We start from the raw sequence: 7167 nt of genomic DNA, 5'->3' as shown, positions 1-7167 counted from the left end.
TTGTCAAGGGTTCCTAGTAAAATAGAAAACCCGCCAGACTGAAAGTGTGAGTCATCATTCAAATTCCCCAAAAACTCCAGTCGATAACCACTCCCCAGAAATTCCCATTTATAAATAGGAAAGTCAAGAATTAACTTGTTTTCTTTTTAAATCCACTTCCCCATGTACAAAAGAATTAGTTTACCACACAACTTAATCCAAAGCTTATACGGTCACCCCTTCGTATCTGTGGGAGTTTGTTCCAGAACGACCTACAGATACCAAAATCCTCAAACGGTCAAGTCTCTGATATGTAAGGGTGTAATATTTGCATAGAACCTATGCACATCCTCCTTGTGCTTTAAGTCACTTCCAGATCACTCATAATACCTAATACGATGCCCACACACCAATTCGTTTGTGTGGATTCAGCACAGTACTCAGCATGCTGCTAATTCCAGTTTTGCTTTTGGGAACTTTATAGAATTTTTTTTTTCCTGGATATTTTCCATCTGCAATTGGTTGAATCCATGGATGCAGAAGACACAGACATGGAAGGCTGACCATACTGATCAAAGCAACTATCAATAAAGAGGAGCTGCCAAAACTACCTGTTACTTTTCACTCTTCTAACAGGAATCGATAATACTCAGCATTAAATTTTGCTATCATCCAGAGGGTGTTTAAGGAGTTTCTGATTTTACTCCAAAAGAAGTAAAGTTGGTTAAGTAGAAGTTCCTTGATTCTTTATCACCACAAAACCCATGCCAGGCTCTTGGCCACTGCCTGAGAGTCAGGAAAACCACACACACAGGGGCTTTGACCACCCTTCAATTCTTCCACTGCTGCTAGGAAAATAGCATGGGATTCAGCCCACTGAGCTGCCCATGTTTTCACCTTCTTGGATCAGAGTGGCGTCTTTCCAAATAGGATGTTGTTCATTCACCTTGGAACTGCCATCCGCAAACCTGCCAGCTTTTTCTTGGTCAACTGAGATGAGTCCCTTTGACTCTCCCTTTTGCCTTTCCCCAGTCTCTTATTAATTAACCTAATGTTCTTTATCAGCATCTGTAAGACCCATGAGGGGAAGCCAAGATAGCAATTTGGATAAAACTTCCTAAACTGTCTTTTGGTTTTCATCAATAAAGTTATATGGAGCATCCACATTAACAGGGCCCCCTTAACCACAGCATTTACCGTGACCTGAGTAATGGGCCTCTTCAGCGAGTGAACATCCCAATCATCAAAAAGCCAGTTCCACTCACATGCATATGAAGCATACGAGCTGCTTCATCCGGGGTGTTTCACTTGGCGTTTATAGGACCTGTAATCTCCAGACAGACAAAATCAATTCACTGAGACAGCGGCACTGCAGTAAAGAAAGAGATTAATCGATGCAAGGCCAGCCGTGCCACCTGGAGAGACAGAGTGATCACTCAGATTAGTCTCCCTGAAGGTTTAGAGGTCAGGGGTTTTCAAGGATAGTTTGGTGGGCAAGGGGCTAGGAAATGGATGCTGCTGATTGCTGGGGGATACAATCATTGGGGCATGCTGAGCCCACCTTTGGGTGGGGCCACAGGACAGGTTGAGTCATGAGTCACAAGTCCACTTCTGGGTGAGGTTAGTCAATTGCTAGAATGCAAAAGTCTGAAAAATATCTCAAAAGACCAATCTTAGGTTCTATACTAGTGATGTTAGCTACAGGAGTAATTGGGGAAGTTACAAATCATGTGACCTGGAAACAATGCCTGGCTATCGTTTAACTATGCCTACATCTTAGCAGAATTCAAGCCCGTCTCATAAACCTAACCTGGTAGTCTTTCATTAGTTTTAGAAAGGTGGCTTAGTTTTGGAAAGGCCTACTATCATCCTTGCTTTAAGGTTAAACTGTAAACTAAATTCTTCCCAAAATTAGCTTGGCCTACACCCAGGAATGACTGAGGACAGCTTGGAAGTCAGAAGCAAGATGGAGTCAACTACAGCAGATTTCTCTTACTCTTATAATTTTGCAAAGGTGGTTTCGGGGAGAAACGAACAATTCCTCTTTACAGGGTAAGCAGAACTTACAGTGGCTTTTATCCAGTCCAGCAGGCTGTATTCCATTGGGAATAACCTGCTGTGTGTCTGCATCCCATACAACCATCTGTGATTGTTCTATAGTGAGCCGTGGGTTCGGCATCAACTCAAAATGCTCTTCCACCCGGCATCATTGAAAACTAAAGAAAGTGCCCCCAAATTAGTTACTCTCACAATCCGTTTTAGTAAATGTTCTTCAGGAAGCTGGTGATGCCAATCCACAACACGAAGCAATTCCTCCACACTATACCTTCTGGTTTCAGTAGTTTCTTGGTTTTGCTTTTCCCCCACATTGACTACCTTACTAACCACAGGCCTTAGAGGTACTTTCTGTTGTCCCTGAATAATTTTCCCCTTGGAAGTAGCTTTGAGGCTGGTGGCCAGACCTCAGACTCAACTAAAATGTGAGCTTGATTTAGTATCAAGGTCCCCGCCAGCACTCTCTTTTAATTTCATTTTAGCTCTTTCAGATAATAATTACCTAGGAAATGAGTATTTGCCATTTTCTTATTAGCTTGCATTCTTTTCTCCCCCCTTTCCTCTGTCTCTTTCTTTTCTTTTTTCTTTTCTTTTTTTTTTTTTTTGAAACGGAGTCTCACTCTGTCACCAGGCTGGAGTGCAGTGGCATGATCTTGGTTCACTGAAACCTCTGCCTTTTGGGCTCAAGCGATTCTCCTGCCTCAGCCTCCCGAGTAGGTGGGACTACAGGTGCCCGCCACCACACCTGGCTAATTTTTTGTAGTTTTAGTAGAGATGGGGTCTCACCATGTTAGCCAGGATGGTGTCGATCTCCTGACCTCATGATCCGCCCGCCTCGGCCTCCCAAAGTGCTGGGATTACAGGCATGAGCCACCACGCCCGGCCTCCTTTCTTTTTTCTTTCCGGACAAGGTCTCACTCTGTTGCCCAGGCTGGAGTGCAGTGCCATGATCATGGCTCACTGCAGCCTTGAACTCCTGGACTCCAGAGGTCCTCTCGCCTCAGACTCCCTAGTAGCTGGAACTACAAGTGCATGCCACCACGCCTGACTAGCTTGCATTTCTTTATGCTCCCAGTGAACCAGCTCCCTGGAAGTTAGATCCATCCCTGTGTTTTGCTAACTTTTATCTTTGGTAGCTTATTGCAGCACAGCTGCTACTCCACGCTTATGGAGCCATCCAGGAATCAAAGCTTCCTCATCCCCCACCCTTTTATCCTTTTTCTTCCCAAACCACATGTTGCTGTGAATACCAAGTCCTATTTTTGACACCAATTCTGAGAATATAGGGAAAAAACAAATTCAGTTTCTCCTAGAGCCTCTCTCAACAATCAACACAGAAGACGTCTGTGACCACACCAATCAAGCAGTCATTTCTGCAGGAGACACCAGTTGGCTGTCCCCTAATTCATTCAATTCTTGCACTTATCTACCTGGAGATGGCATCAGATCCCACGAGTTGAGGGCTCAGACTCCAAGACTGCCCCCGTCATTTATAATGCCAGTTCACAAGCCCCAGGTTGTTTTACCTGTGCTTCTGACTGAGCGGCTCTAAACTGAGGTTCCCACAACCCCCTCCTTAGGTTTAATTATTTTGCTAGAGCATCTCACAGAACTCAGGGAGACACACACTTACATTTGCTGATTTATTATAAAGGATATTACGTGGATACTGACGAACACCAGACGACCAGATGGATTGGATAAGAAATGTGGGAAGGGGTGCAGTGCTTCCTTGACCTCTCTGGGCCCTCCACCCTTCAGGAACCTTCACGTGTTCAGCTATCTGGACACTCTGAACCTGGTTCTGTTGGGTTTTTAGAGAAACTGCATTACACAGTCATGATTGATTAAATCGTTGGCCTTTGGTGATCAACTTCGCCTCCAGTCCTGTTGCCTTCCCCCAAGACTGGGGAAATGGGGCTGTAAAGTCTCAACTTTTTAATTAGGCCTTGGTGTTTCCTGTGACCAGCCCTATCCTGATGCTACTAGGAGCTGCCAGCCATCAACCAACTCATTACCATAAAAATACATCACTTTGGAGATTCCAAGGGTTTTAGGAGTTGTATACCAGGAAATGGGGACAAAGACCAAATATGTATTTCACAATATCACACCATAGCAACAAAAACAAACAAATCAGGAAGAATTCTTCATCTCAAGCCAGGCGCAGTGGCTCAAGCCTGTAATCCCAGCACTTTGGGAGGCCAAGGCAGGCGGATCACGAGGTCAGGAGATTGAGACCATCCTGGATAACACGGTGAAACCCCGTCTCTACTAAAAATACAAAAAAATAGCCGGGCGTGGTGGCAGGCGCCTGTAGTCCCAGCTACTCGGGAGGCTGAGGCAGGAGAAGGCGTGAACCCGGGAGGCAGAGTTTGCAGTGAGCCGAGATCGTGCCACTGCACTCCAGCCTGGGCGACAGAGTGAGACTCCGTCTCAAAAAAAAAAAAAGAAAAAAAAAAATTGCTATTGGAGCCATTACATTTCAGTGTTGGGAATAAGATAAAGGAGGCAAGATGATAAAATATAGCCAGAACAGTAAAAGCTGAATTATTGGGCCAGGAGTATGTACATTGTGATTTTTTTCTTCTTTTTTTGGAGACGGAGTCTAGCACTTGTCCCCCAGGCTGGAGGGCAATGGTGTGATCTCGGCTCACTGCAACCTCTGCCTCCCAGATTCAAGCAATTTCCTGCCTCAGCCTCCCAATTAACTAGGACTACAGGCACCCACCACCATGCCTGGCTAATTTTTGTATTTTTAGTAGAGATGGAGTTTCACCATGTTGGCCAGGCTGGTCTTGAACTCCTGACCTCAAGTGATCCGCCTGCCTCAGCCTCCTAAAGTTCTGGGATTACAGGCATGAGCCACCATGCTCGGCCTACATTGTGATTTTGATAGATATTGCCCTTCAAGAAATTGTACCAATTTAACCTCCTACAAGTAATGCGTGAGGGTGCTTTTTCCATATTGCCTTGTCATTACAGCATGTTATCAAATTTTTTCCAGCTTGATAAGTAAAAAGTAGTATCTTGGTGTAGTTTTAATTTATATTTATCTCCTTATGAGTGAAGTTAAGTAATTTTTCATGTTTATGAATTATTTCTATTTCCTTTTCAGTGAATCATATTTTCTTAGTCTTTGCCCAGTTTTCTATTTTGTTTTTGTCTTATTGAATTATAAGAGCTCTTTACGTATTAAAGAGATTTATCTATAATGTAAGTTGGCAATATTTCCCCCCATTTTGCCATTTGTCTTTTGCCTTTGCTTATAATTTTTAAACACAGATTTTTCAAAATGTAAAATTTATCTTTTGTTTTGTTTTACGGCTTCTGGATATTGTCTAAGTTAAAAAAAAAGTCTTTCTTCTCTTCTTCTAGAATATTTGTGGTGAAGCGGCATAGTTGTCTGTGGTAAATACCTGGGATTCATCGTCTCACATCAAGAAGATTGAGGACACGGACACACACAAGGAGTGAGTACAGGAGCAGAGGTTTAACAGGCAAAAGAAAGAAAAAGCTCCTCTCTCTCCCTGGAGAGAGAGAGAGGCTCCTGAAAGGAAAAAACCAGCCTGTGGCGTATAGCACCAGATTTTATAGGCAGGCTTGAGGAGTGGTGTCTGATTTACATAGAGCCCACAGATTGGTTCAACCAGGTGTGACAATTACATAGCATGCGGGGAAGGCTGGTTGTCCCACCCTAATCTTATTATGCAAGTGGAGTCTTTGCCTGGCCAGCTCCATACTGTCTTCTCCTTGCTGTACACGTGGTTTGGCAAAGACAGGGAAAGATGGAACTGTCATTTTGAACATGCCTGGTCCCAGGTAGCTTTTTCCTGTTGGCACAACTGCCAGCATTCACCTGTGCAAGCTTCCAGCTTACTTGTCTATGTCTGCAGCTCAATTTTCCAGGCCGCTCTTTGTTAGAAAAGAAAATGATTTTAGGGCTGTTTTTCATGAAAAGGAAAACCCTACTAGGACTCCTATACCCTCACTATCTGCCTGAATAATGTCTTCTTAACTCCCCTATCAGTGGTTTCATTTTTTACACTACAATCTTTGATTCATCTGGAATTCATCCTGGTGAACTGTGTGGGATATGGATCAAACTTTGCTTTTACCCAGATAGTTATTCAGTTGTCTCTCTGCTATTTGCTGCTGTAGTTGTTTTGAGAAAGAGTCTCACTCTGTTGCCCAGACAAGAGTGCAGTGGCACAATCATAGCTCACTGCAACCTCTGCCTGCTGGGCTTAAGCAATCCTACTATTTCAGCCTCCTGAGTAGCTGGGACTATAGGTGTATACCACCACACCTGGCTTTTTTTTTTTTTTTTTTTTTGGGATGGAGTCTCACTCTGTCACCCAGGCTGGAGTGCAGTGGTGTGATCTCAGCTCACTGCAACCTCTGCCTTCCGAGTTCAAGCGATTCTCGTGCTTCAGCCTCCTGAGTATCTGGGACTACAGGCATGCCTGACCGTGCCTGGCTAATTTTTGTATTTTTAGTAGAGATGAGGTTTCACCATGTTGGCCAGGCTGGTTTCGAACTCCTGACCTCAAGTGATCCACCCGCCTCGGCCTCCCAAAGTGCGGGATTACAGGTGTGAGTCACCACGCCCAGCTAATTTTTGTATTTTTTGTAGAGATGGGGTTTCACCATGGTGCCCAGACTGGTCTCAAACTCATAAGCTCAAGTCATCTTCCCACTTTGGCCTCCCAAAGTGCTGGGATTACAAGCATGAGCCACTGTGCCCAGCCTACACTCTTTATCAAATAGACCAACTTTTCTCCATTGATTTAAGATGCCACCTTTATCATATACCAAACGTCCTGCGTGCATCATAACCCTCCCTATCCCAGGATTAAGAATGAATACAAATTGTTCCATTAGAAAAAGTGAAGGCTGGGTGTGGTGGCTCACACCTGTAATCCCAGCACTTTGGGAGGCCAAGGCTGGCAGATCACTGAGGTCAGGAGTTTGAGACCAGTCTAGCCAACATGGTGAAACCCCATCTCTACTAAAAATACAAAAATTAGCCAGGCATGGTGGCATGCTCCTGTAATCCTAGCTACTCAGGAGGCTGAGGCAGGAGAATCGCTTGAACCCAGGAGACAGAGGTTGCAGTGAGCCGAGATCACG

This window comes from Gorilla gorilla, chromosome 6 (assembly GCF_029281585.2).
Source record: "Gorilla gorilla gorilla isolate KB3781 chromosome 6, NHGRI_mGorGor1-v2.1_pri, whole genome shotgun sequence".
NCBI classification, from domain to species: Eukaryota; Metazoa; Chordata; class Mammalia; order Primates; family Hominidae; genus Gorilla; species Gorilla gorilla.
This window is presented reverse-complemented; position numbering follows the sequence as displayed.